This window comes from Myotis daubentonii, chromosome 8, assembly GCF_963259705.1.
Source record: "Myotis daubentonii chromosome 8, mMyoDau2.1, whole genome shotgun sequence".
Lineage (NCBI taxonomy): Eukaryota > Metazoa > Chordata > Mammalia > Chiroptera > Vespertilionidae > Myotis > Myotis daubentonii.
In genome coordinates this window covers 30,293,432-30,306,891 of record NC_081847.1, presented here as the reverse complement: position 1 = coordinate 30,306,891, position 13,460 = coordinate 30,293,432, and positions in this window count along the sequence as shown.

The window sequence follows — 13,460 nt, the reverse complement described above, 5'->3', positions numbered from 1 at the left end:
CCTTGGTTGCGGGCACATCCCCAGTAGGGGGTGTGCAGGAAGCAGCTGATTGATGCTTCTCTCTCATCGATGTTTCTAACTCTCTATCCCTTTCCCTTCCTCTCTGTAAAAAAAATCAATAAAATACATTTTTTTTTAAAAGAAAAGCTCTCTTCTTCTAGTTTCTAGGTCATGGAAAATGGGTATGTCCTCTTGGGCTCAACTTTGAGGTTTCTTAGGTCTTCCTCAGTAGATGCCCGCTTGATCTCCCAAACACACTGCCCCCTGGGTCCTTTGGAGAGGGCCTCTCTCATCCTTCATGGTCTAATTTCTGCTCTAGCCTACATTACTTCTAGCTAGGATATAAGGCAGTTGTCTAAACATCGAGGACATGTTTGATATACTATCATTGTATGTCTTCAAGTAAATACTTGATGTTAAGGGACACAGGCCTGTAGGATAATATTATCAAAATACACACCAATTAAGGGTCATTGTGGGCCTTTGGGGCAGAACTGAGTGGAGGTAATATTGTGAGTTGTTCCAAAGTATTAATAAAGATTATTTAATGAATATAAACAAGTGTTCAGCCTATGGAATTTATTAAAAGAGATGGCTCTTTTTCACTCAGGGATGTCAAGGTTCCTGAAAAAGAATAATACAAGTAATAACATTCTATTAAATCAGTACGATGGTCAGTTAAGTTTGGAAAATTCTACATGCCATGCTCTTTCTTGAGAGCCACAGGCAGATCTACCTATCAAAGGCTCCGGGATTTCCTGCAGGAAGGGACATGTCTCCATATGACAATTTGGCTTGCTTTCTTTTTGTCCTAATTATTTAAGTAGACTGAATGGTCCTTGAGGGCAAGAATTAAGAGTTTGAACAAATGCACATCAGCATTCAGCCTAGATTCAAAATTCTGAGAGGTTAACCCTAGCTGACCCTAGCCTCCTTGGAGTGTCCAAGATACTCTCCTCTCCCGAACAGGTCCCCTTGCAAGTGAAATCTTAAGACATAACCCCTTGTTCTCTTGTGTGCTGACATCCTCCAGTGGACTTCAGAATGAGCAGCCAGGCTCTGCTTTTCAGTCTGGGAAAGTTTGAAAGAAAAGCTATTTCAAGAAAGAGGCCAGTCAAGATGCCTTCAGAAGATGGGTTACCATGGAGACAAGATAAGACTTTGTCATTTTGAAAACTAATGACAGTTTTTTCCCTATAGGAAAACAATTCAGTGAGTAGAAAAGGTAGTTCTGACTCAGGCTTTTGTCAGCTACAGTTTTTTATCCCCACGGGTGTTGTTCCTCGTGTAAGACAATGCTGCATATTTGTTGGACACAGTGCTAGGAGGAATCACGTAAAAAGGCTGGGGGTTGGGATACATGGGATAACTGCTATCCAGATGTACCTGGTGTCCCCAGGAAAGTCACATGACTTCCTTTAGGTCTCAGTTTCACCATTAACTAAATGTGTGGCTGAAAATTAGGAGCAGGAGCCTGACATGCTCACAGAAATGCTGCATCATTCAGTTATAATCCCAGTAGGGTTATTTTCCCTTCCAAGCTGATTTTAAAAAGGAAATGGAAAATCAAAGGGCCTAGAATATCAAAGCAATCTTGAAAGAGAAAGACAAAGTGAAGAACTTAACCTACACAACTTCATGACTAACTATGAAGCTACGATAATCAAGGCCGGGTGCTACTGACAAAAGGATTGACAAAGCGATCTATGGAATAGAAGAAAGAGCTCAGAAATAGACTCTCACTTATATAGTTATTTAATTTTCAACAAAGACAGGAAAGCAAATCAATGGTAAATGGAAAGTCTTTTCAATAAATAGTCCTGGAACAACTGGACAGGTATATGGAAAAAGACATCAAATTCTACCACAGACCTTATGAAAAAAAATTAATTCCAGATTAATTATAGACCTGAAATGTAAAAACTAAAACCATAAATCTTCTTAAGGAAAATGTCCCAACAGCATAGAAAACTTTGTTCTGTGCGTGTTCACTGCAGACCTCCCTGAGCCGTGTCTGCTTGCTCCTCCTGTCCTTGATGCGCCCCAGGCCATCACGCGGGCATCTACAGTGGTTTGTGTTATTGGGAAAAGTTTTCTTGATATGAAAGTGTAATAGTCCACTCTTTGAACCACATCAAAATGCCTCAGGATAGATGTGGCTTTACCTGAATGTCCATCGCGCATAAAATGAGGGGCCGGACCATTATGTGATCTCCTGGGCTCTTTCTGGCTATAAATGTTCTGTGTCTACTAAATGATGGAAGGAAGTGATGACTCCCAGGCAAAACGCTCAAGATCTATAAACAAATGGCCCAAACTCTAGTCTGAGACTGAGGTTTTTGAGCGACTGTAGGCCTAGCCAGTCATGTGGCCACAGAGGAACACAGAAGGGGGACTGGGGCTGCTTCCTTAATAAGATGCTGGCTCATGTACCACCATCTCAGGGAAACACTTCTGGAGAACCCAAGCCAGGATACCCGCCCCATGCTAGGCACAGTGGGGAGGAAAAGAAAACCCAGTCCTTCAGTGTGACTGACCCCACACAAAGCAATTAAGAAAAAATATTTCTTAGACAGTAGCAAGTGGTAAAGATATTGTGGCCCAATTATACCCCATTTATAGCATTGAATGCTTGTCATGGTGCCAGCACAGTGTAACATTAATGTGAATGGAAAGGAAGGGTGACTAGAGAGATAAGGAAAACCACTTCCTGAAGAGGTGGCTTCTGAGGTGTGGATAGAACTGGCAGGTGTAATGTTGGTAATAACATTGAACCCAGACTGCATCCTTCTGTCTTTTGTTCTAGAACTCTGCTCAGAAGCAGGTTTAGGGGCTGAGAGGGACACTTCCCCCAGGGATCTGCCTACCCTTTTCACGGTGCCTTATTCAGGATGGGAGCTGCCTGCCTCAGTTCCGTTTCTTGTGAATTATTTGTGTCCAGACAAGAGTCTGCTCACTTTGATCATCAGCTTTCCCCCAATATGTTGTGGTTTAAATTCGCTTTGGGGGATAGGACATGACATGAGACATGTTACCTAGGGAAGTGTGAAAAATGCCTCCAGTTTTCAGCTTCTGAGGAAATAAGCAAATCTTGCTTTTAATTCCTTGGGCCCTGATTAACTGATGCCCTTGTTCATTCATTCAGCAATTATTATTGAGCACCTACTACGTGGCAGACAATGACCTAACCTCTAAAAGCTCAACTTCTAATAAAGGAACAGACACACAGAATTCTAATTTCGCAATGATAGAGACATGCCTGGGACTCATGGGAGTACAGACAAGGAGATTCTAACTCACCACTCAGTCAAGGCCAACCATTCAAGGGCATTCTTTGTGTGGCCATGCCTTGTCTTGCTACACAGTTGACTAATTCTAGTTGATATCATGGCTTGCAAAATAATCATTTACTATATGAAATATTATTTAAGCCTATATATGCTTTCAAGGAGTGGATTTAGCTTGGCCAGTGTTGCTCAGTGGTTGAGCATCGACCCATGAACCAGGAGGTCCCGGTCAGGGCTCATGCTTAGGATGTGTACTTGATCCCCAGTCAGGGGTATGCAGGAGACAGCCAATAGATGATTCTCTCTCTTCATTGATGTTTCTATCTTTCTCTCCTTTCCCTGCAGTTCTCTGAAATCAATAAAAACACATTTTAAAAAAACACTGGAGCATATTTATGCTCTGTGTGTGCCCTGTTGTTTTGATCCCAACATAAAAACAAAATGTCAGCTGGCACACACACAGGTGAGAGAAATTCACCTCTCACATTATAAACCAAAATGATACCCAAGATGACACTTAGTAAAACCTCATTCTACTCCCTTTATGAGCATCATATTTATGACTAACTTTGCATCTGGTTTTATTAACTTCTTGGTAATTGTGTGACTTTTTTTGTATCTAGGATACAACTTTGAATGTTGCTTCTTGTAGGTTTGATCTCTTCTTTACATTTATAAAAAAAACCACCTAATATCATCTTGAAAATGTTATTTTGTACTTTTTCTGGTTAGGGATATGAGATTTTTTTAGTTTACTGGGGAGGTAACTGTGCTATATTTGAAAAATCCCATAAATGTTTAAACACCTTCATGTACTGCTTATTAGAATGAATTTGAGGAAGTTAAATCAGTAGAGTGGAGTCAGAGAATAGATGTGGAGAGTTGCGAATATTAAGGGTTCAGAGATGATTCTTGCATTTCTCATTTGTTGAACGAATGTAATGAAGCCTCCAATTGAGATAGACACTCTAGAACAGCGGTTCTCAATCTGTGGGTCGCGACCCCTTTGGGGGTCGAATGACCCTTTCACAGGGGTCACCTAAGACCATCAGAAAACACATATATAATTACATATTGTTTTTGTGATTAATCACTATGCTTTGTGTTCAATTTGTAACAATGAAAATACATCCTGCATATCAAATATTTACATTACGATTCATAACAGTAGCAAAACTACAGTAGCAATGAAAATAATTTTATGATTGGGGGTCACCACAACATGAAGAACTGTATTAAAGGGTAGCGGCGTTAGGAAGGTTGAGAACCACTTCTCTAGAACAAGGAGCAGTTTGGCTGGAGGGAAGAGTAGAACCATTTCAAATCTGTGAATTCAAGGTGCTCATGGGACATCCAAGTGGAAATGTTCAGTGGCTGTGAGTCTGCTGTGAGTCGATGAGGGTTTGGACTGGAGAGATGAATCTGGGCATTATCAGTAAATGGGAAGCAGTTGAAACTGAAAAAGGATAAGATCATTGCAGATCAAGAGCAGTGGGTATAGATTGATCTTCAAGGGGCAGGCAGGAGAAGAGAAGCCCCCAAAACAGAGAAGGCAGGGCCAGAAAGATCGCAGAGAAGTGCAGTGATATGTAAGGGAAAGGAACAGAGCATTTCAGGGAGGAGGAAGTGCTAAAGAAGTGAAGAAATCCAGAAAGATTAGGACTGAACATAGAATAGAGATAACATGTAACTTTTGTGGAAGGATAATTGGGGTAAGTCTGGCTCTGTTTTGTGGGTAAAGCAGCAACAAGTCTTTTGGGAGGTGTAGATGAGTAAAAAAGGAGGGAGGTTACTGAGCCGAGAGAGGGCAACTTGAAATAAACATTATTGTTTAGGATGTCAGGTTGTTTACAGTGCCCGTAGAGAAAGACAAGTGGAAAGTGTAAGGAAAAGCGGATGATTGGCTTGAGGGTCTGGTCTTGTACAGGAGAGAGGACGGCTGGGGATGTCGATAAGTGTGTAAGAGGGGGGCTCAGAAAGTTGGGGTTCATGTCTGATGACCTATTTTTCTCCATAATGTAGAAAACAAGGTTATTTGCTGAGAGTGAGAAATGGGGGAAAGCATTGAGTAGAGACTTTATGAGGACAAAGGTTAGAATAGTTATTGAGAACAGTGGGACAGACTTGCTTAATTCAGGGCACCTATGCCAAGCTAAGTGTGGAGAATTTAAATTTGTAATGGTTAGTTTTCTTTAGCAACTTTGGCGTCATAAGTGGAGAAAGTAGCGTCAAGTCTTAATCTTGGATGAACATTTTGCAGGACAGGTGAGGCAGAAGAATGAGTGTGCAAGGAAAATGATGAGTTTGCTTATAGAACAATTCAACAAAAGTGTTAAGTCTGGGGGCGGGGGGAAGAAAACAGGCTAGGCTTCAGCTGATAAATAGGTACATTGGGGAGGGTATGTTAAGGGATGGGACCTCTCTGAGGTAGAAGAGGAGTGGTGGGAACCAGAGGAGGAAGACAGTTCATCAGTACCAGTGAATGGGTTATTGACATTTAAAATGAGTGGAACAAAGATGCAGGGCTTGGATCTGGAAGTGAAATGCTGCAATGAAGTAGATGTGAGTGAGAGAGCAAGGACTAAGGTTTAAACACAAAGTGTGAGGAGAAGCCACTTTCTGAACATTGGGATCTTGTTAGCAAACTGTGTGGAGAGGAGGAACCATAGACTGGAGGCCAAGTGATGGGAGAATGAGGGCAAGGCCTGGAGGTGGTAGATGAAATTAACCAGCGGGGCAGCAGAGTGCTGTAGACCTAGGAGATGCAGGCATCAGAGGAGGTGTTTCTACTCAATGACAGAGGACTAAAGGGGATCAGGAGAAAGACTCAGTGGTATGTCAATGAACATTTTGTAGGATAAGTGAGGCAGAAGAATGAGTGTGCAAGGAAATTGAGGGATTTGCTTACAGAACAATTCAACAAAAGTTCTATAGTTGAGCCACCAATTGAGATAGACATGCAGGTATGGAAAAAAGAGGAGCCCCCACTGAAGACTGGGGAGAATTGGGGTCCTTGGGGAGCATCCTGCAGGTAGTTTAGGATAGGAGATTGTTGCTTACAATGGAAGAAAGGTTCTAGGCAGGGGTGGGCAAACTTTTTGACTCGAGGGCCACAATGGGTTCTTAAACTGGACCGGAGGGCCAGAACAAAAGCATGGATGGAGTGTTTGTGTGAACTAATATAAATTCAACGTAAACATCATTACATAAAAGGGTACGGTTTGTTGGTTTTTTTTAGTTTTATTCATTTCAAACGGGCCAGATCCGGCCCGCGGGCCGTAGTTTGCCCACGGCTGTTCTAGAGCGATCAGATGGATGGATGGATGGGAATTATTGAGGGGATACAGGAGGAGTAAAAAAGTAAGAGAGAATGAGAGTCCAGTCTGGGGCGGGGGTATGTTGCCCCTTCTGTGGATACCAAGCTTACTAGAGATTAGAGGCATGATTGGAAGACCCTCAAATGCCTTAACTCAGGGACAAGCCAGTTTAATTCCAGCGTCCCCGAAGGCCCCAGAGAGGGGAAGTGTAACCTCAGAATGAACAAGGGTCTCCCCAAATCCTCAGAGAAGTGATGGGGAATCCCAAGGAATCCCAGTGTGAGGAGAAATAATGGAGGCTCTGACTCCTTTCCTCTGTCATGGCTTGAAATGCCATCCCATGTGTTTCATCTCACATGATGGAATGACCGTGAGGCTGTGAGATCTAAACTGCTGGTTAGTGACCAAGATCACAAAAAAGGAGGTTTAAGGCCCTGGAGACAAAGCTGGTGATACCCACAGCTTTGCTGCACCTTCGCCACAGTTCATGCATCTCAGACATCTAGTTATGGCAACAGAGCAAGCACCAGGGTTGGTTCTGACCTGTCTTTAAACCTGGATCCGACACTTGGATCCACAGGCAATTTCTTGACCCTTTTAGGGTCAGTTTTATCATGGGTATAAAATGGGGCTGTTTTCAGTGATAAATATAGTTCCTAGCACATGGTAGGAGTAAAATTAAAGAATTTTTTTTCCTCGTGCCCAGATACAACTTGCGTATGGAGCCACGAGCAGCCACCTAGATCTTACCCGGATTATTTCCAAAAGTTCTTAGTTCACATCTCTGTCCAACCAGAAGAATCAACAGTGACTTCCAACCAAACTATTTCTGCCCTTTGTATTTCCTGATCACTGGCCTCACTCAGATGTGGGGAGATTCATTTGGGTGTAATAAACAATTGTGCTTTATAGGATTGAGCTCACACTATAACTAGGACCTGAATTTCAGTGGGATTTATAGGCTGCATGCCTTAGGCTACAAGAGAATTGGCTTGACCTTGAAATTTGTCTAAAACTTCAAGCGAGTGAGTGGGTAAAATTCATCGCTGAGAAACCTGTCTGGCCCAGGTAACATTAGTCAGTTTACAGGAGCCTTGCTGCATTTTGCTCTGGGTGCTGAGCAGGAGCTGATACCAATGGAGCCTTTTAGGGTCAGGAAGTAAACTGGTACCAGGGTGGAAATGGCATTTCCCAGCATTTGGCTTTCTTGTCCCTGGACAGGCAAGGAGAAGTGAGGGGTTGCTCTCCCATGGAGGCTATGGCCCATCACAATGCCCCCAACTGAAAGCTCACCAAGGTCAAATTAGGCTGGACTCAGCATAAAGCTCTAAGGTTACAACATAGAATTTTAGAAAAGAAAAAGAATAAAGCTTGTTCATCAAGTCCTAGCAGATAGGACTAGAGCCTCTGGAACTGTGAGGAGGCTCTGGCAGGCCAGACTCCAGGTCTCATTCTCTCCCCATTATGGGGAGACTATGGGGAGCTGTCATTCCCCCAGGGATGGATGCCCCAGCGTGGGCGTGGAAACAGGTTTGGAGAAAGGCAAAGGTGGGTCCATCCCTACCCCATGAAGTGCCACAGCCTCCCAAACCACACTGTGAGCTGCTCTTAGAGTCAGGAGTAGGAGGAGGAAAGACGATGGTTCAGAACCCAAGAGTACGACTACTGCCTTGTCCAAAGGAGGCAGGACAAGAGAGGAGAATACTATCACATCATGGACGATAGGATCTTGGACAAGCTCTCCCAGAGAGATGGGCTAAAACAGGCTCCACAGCACTTTCCAGGTAGGACTAACCACATGCAGGCACGTCCCTAATCTCTCTCCTACCCAGCCCACCTGGGGTTATATCACCTTGAGAAATTCCTTTCTTTGGAATTAGGCCAAAAGGCCTTTTAAGGCAGGTAAGCCCATTCGGGAAAACTTTGCATGTATAAGTGAACCAGTAGTCTCCTTGCAGAGCATTAGGAATCCAAGATGGCATGAGTTTGAATGGCATGGTGGGGTGGGGGCTCTTAGTGGACGTGGCACTCTCTGGAGCATAGTGCCTGATTTATCTTTGGCATTCCATGAATGTTGGTTGAATATGCATTATAAATGTCTAATAAAGGGTTTTCTTTCTTTCTTTTTTTCATTTTTCTTCATCTTCTATTTTTGGTCTGTTCACATGAAATATTTAACTTGGATCCCTGGTCTAAAATTAAAACTTCAGGTTAGACAAGTTTGCAGAAATGAATCACATCCACTCAAATAATTCTTAGGACAGTTGACCACAGGAAGAAGTCATCACTCATGAGCATGATTCAAGGTCACAGTGAATTGATTTCCTTTATTTCCATCCCTATTATAATGGCCCGTGTTCCCTGTTTCTAGAGAAAAGACTGCTCTGCTCTTTCCCATTGATTCTGGCTTTTATTCCTCCCTAGTTACTCATATTTTTGAGCCCCAAATTCTAGGTGGCAACAAAGGGCCATCGTTGTCATTTCACACCACACAGGGCTTAACAACCTCATAACTTTTACCTGAAATCAAGTGTTTCCAAGAAGTCTTGAACAGAGAGAAGTGAGTTGTGGGAGAGAATGAGTCAGTGGCCGGAGAGCCATGTCCCACTCAATAGTTCATCTTTAAATTCCTTGGTTGTAGGAGTGGGGTCACTGGGAGGGTCTGTTGCAAACACATTGGATAGCTGGGATGGTTTATTTTTAGTGGTGAGAGAGAGAGAGAGGAAGAACTTCCAAAGATAGAACTCGTGCCCACACTCTGCTCTGCCAGTTCAGACTTGGGGGCGGCTGACAAAGTGGACAGGAGGTTCTGAGCCAGAACAAACAAGTCTGCAGGCCAACTCAAGTGGAAGGCTGGGGGTGGCAGCTGGCCCCACCATAATGCACAAGGAATGAGCTCCACGGGGTTCTGGATTTGGTCCTCAAATCCCTTCCGATGGGATTTACAGCAAGAGAGACCCATTTCCTTTCTTATTTGTCTTTTTCGCCATAACCAATGACCCCTTCTTCCCGCCAGTGACTTTGATAACTTTTCCCAGACTTCTCTCTGCTAATGACAACCCGTGGCCTCACAGTGCGGAGGAGTTGGGTGGGGAGGATTCATGTTTGGAACTAGATACACGTGAGCAGAGTAGACAGCCCTTATGGAGTGTGGCTTTAAAATCACAAAAAGACTGTGTATTTTCCAAACTTGACCCTGCACAGGCTGGCATGCTGCCTACAACCGCCACATAAGAATGAAGCATTTCCACAGAAAGCCAATGTAAATGTGCAGATCTGAGACCTGGAGATCAGTGCCTTATCTGGGAGTGGCAAGCCGAGACCTGGAGAATTAGCCTTGGCGAATCAAAGGTTTTCTGTGCTGAGTGTTGTGTACCCTGGGTCTGAAGCCCTTTTCAGATCTGTGTCTCTCCCTCCTCGGTGCTCTCAGAAGAGACTCTGACAAACTCAGGCACACAGAGGGGTAATGACCCTGAGGCTCCCTTCCCAGGCCTTTGCATCTCATCAGATGTTCTGTAGAGTGCAGGAAGCTCACATGCAAGGTTTTTAGGACCAAAAAAAAGGCTTTTTGGTGTTGTTGTTTGGGGAGATCCATCCAGAGAGACCTTTGACTTCTTCATTTAAGTTTAAAGATTGTCTCTTTTGGGGTCTCAGGAGGGACAGGCCTCAGAGAGACAGATCTTAAAAGGAGGTCTGTCGTGTGTGTGTGTGTGTGTGTGTGTGTGTGTGTGTGTGTGTGTAATAGACTTCATTTTTTAGAGCCATTTTAGGTTCACAGCACAGCGCAACTGAGTGGAGGATACAGAGATTTCCCACGTAACTTCTGCCCCCACATACTCGCAGTCTCCCCAGCTATCAAAATCCTGTACTAGACAAGTGCTTGTATATTACCTACATCATGATGAACTTTCAGTCACACATTATTGTCCCTCAGGGTCCTTAGTTTACATTAGGTTGCACTCCTGGTGTTGTACATTCTATGGCTTTGACAAACGTGTAATAACATGTATCCATCAGTATGGTGTCCTAAAGTAGTTTTAGTGCCTTAACAATTCTCCGTGTTCTGCCTACTCATCCCTCTCTATAATCGCTGGCAACCACTGATCTTTTCACTGTCTCCATAGTTCTGTTTTTCCCAGAACATCATATAATTGTAATCAGACAGAACATAGCTTTTCCAGATAAGCTCCTGTCACTCACTAATATACATTGAAGTTCCTTCCATGTCTTTTCATGGCCTGATGGCTCATTTCCTTTTAGCACTGAATAATGTTCCATTGTCTGGATGTGCCACAGTTCATCCATTCACCTACTGAAGGACATCTTGGTTGCTTCCAAGTTTGGACCGTTATGAATAAAGCTGTATAAGCATCTGTGTGCAGTCTTTTTGGTGAGGACTTAATGTTTCATCTTCTTTGGGTAAGCACTAAGGAGCATGACCGCTGGGTCATATGGGAAGAATGTTTCGTTTTGTAAGAAACTGCTACACTGTCTTCCAAAGTGTCTGTACGGTTTTGCATCCCCTCCACAGGGAATGAGGACCCCTGCTGCTTCACAGCCTCCCCAGCACTGGGTGCTAGGGTTGTAGATTTAGGCCATTCTCACAGGTGTCCTGTGATATCTCATTGCTGTTTTTATTTGCATTTCCCTGATGGCATATAATGTGGAGCATCTTTTCATATGCTTATTTGCCATCTGTATATCTTCTTTAGTGAGATGCCTGTTAATGTCTGCCCACTTTTTTTTTGAGTTGTTTGCTTTAAATTGTTGAGTTTTAAAAGTTCTTTGTATATTTTGGGTAACAGTACTTTATCAGATATGTCATTTACAAATATTTCCTCTTAGCCTGTGGCTTATCTCCTTATTCTCATGACAGTATGCTTTGCAGAGCACAAAAATTTAATTTTAATGAAATCCAGCTTATCAGTTCTTTCTTTCATGGACAGTGCCTTGGTGTTGTATCTAAAACATTATTGCCAAAACCATCTACATTTGCTCCTTTGTTATTTTCTAGGAGTTTTATAATTTTGCATTTTACAGTTAGGTCTGTGATCACTTTGAGTTAATTTTGTGAAGGGTGTAAGGTCTGTGTCTAGATTTATTTATTTTTTTCCTGCATGTAGATGCCAAGTTGTTCTACCCCCAGTTGTTGAAAAAACTATTTTTGCTCTAGTGTATAGCCAAGTCTAAACATCTCTCTGAGCAGTGTTACATTTTTTACTATACAATAATAATCACATGATGTTTTAAAGCATGGTTTTTCCTCACCTATAAAAACGAAAAGAATTCCCACTGCTCAGGGACAATAAAGTAGCTGAAGGATACATATGAAAAACACTTGGCTGTTGTTATTATTTTTCTTGATAAGTAAGGATACAGGGTGCAGCTATTCATTGGCAGGATTGGCACTAAACTTAATCATCATATTTTAAACATCAATTTTCTGTTTCTGCCCTTCCTCCCTCTCGGTGTCACTATGCCCCTTGGTCTCAGCACTCACTGGGTATCAAGCCCTGGGTCTGTTGTCCTGACAAAGAATCCGGTTCAGTGTTTGGAACTCAGTGTGCGCCTCCCCTTTCATCCTCGGTGTTTACATATTTTTAAATGTCTCTAAATGAAATATGCAAACAATGTATAGAACAAGGAAGAAACCATAATGGCAATTAGAAGAGATTTTTTAAAAATTAAACGAAAACAAAGAAATCACACATTAAAATTTGTAGTTATAACTTAATGAAAGTCAATATTTTAAATGCTTATATTAGAAAAGGAGAAAGGCTAGAACTTCATTAACTTAGCATGCAACTTAAGAATTAAAAAGAACAGCAAAATAAATCCAAAGAAGCAGAAGGAAGGAAACAATTGGTATAAAAATAGAAATTCGTTATCTAGAAAATATACAAGAGAGAGAGCATTAACAAAACTAAAAGTTGGTTCTTTGAAAATATTAATAGTCAAACTTCTGGCAAAGAACAAAATTAAATAATAGAAATAAAAGGGAAAACTACAGATATAGGAAAAATTTAAAACATAGAAACAGTTTATTAGGAGTAATTCTTTAAATAATAAATTTAAAAACAGATATGAAATAGATAAATTCCTTTAAAAATACCACTTAATAAAATGGACTATGGAGGAAATAGAAAGCATCGGTATTCTATAACTAACCCTTGAAAAAACCGAATTAGCAGTTTAAAATTTTCCTTCAAGAATATACGAGACTCTGCCCTAGCTGGTTTGTACTCGGTGGATAGAACATCGGCCTGCAGACCAAAGGGTCCTGGGTTCGATTCTGATCAAGGGCACATATCTTGGTTGCAAGCTCCTTCCCTGATTGGGGCATGTGCAGAAGGCAACCAATTGATGTGTTTCTCTCACATTGATGTTTCTCTCTTTCCCCCTCTCTTCTACTCTCTTAAAAAAAAATCAATGGAAAAATATCCTCGGATGAGGATTAACAAGAAAAACAACAAAAAACAAACAAAAGAATATAGACTCTGATGCTTTTAAAGTTGAGTTTTAGTAAGCATTCAAGTAATAGATAGTTCCAATCTTATTCCAAACTCTTTCAGACAGTAGAAAAATAGGGAACACTTCCAAATTAATTTTGTAATGTGAGTAAACTTTGGCACCAAAACCAGACAAAGATGGTTAAAAAGGAACTTATTGTCTAATTTCACCCATGAACTTATTTGGAAAATCCTAAACAAAAACTTGTCAAGCCAAATTCAAGGCAATGCTATGACCAACTTGGTTTTACCCCAAGAATACAAGAAGATTTAACATTAGAAAATCCCTTAACAAATTAAAGGATAAACACCATGTGATTATCTCAATAGATGAAAGAAAAGCATTT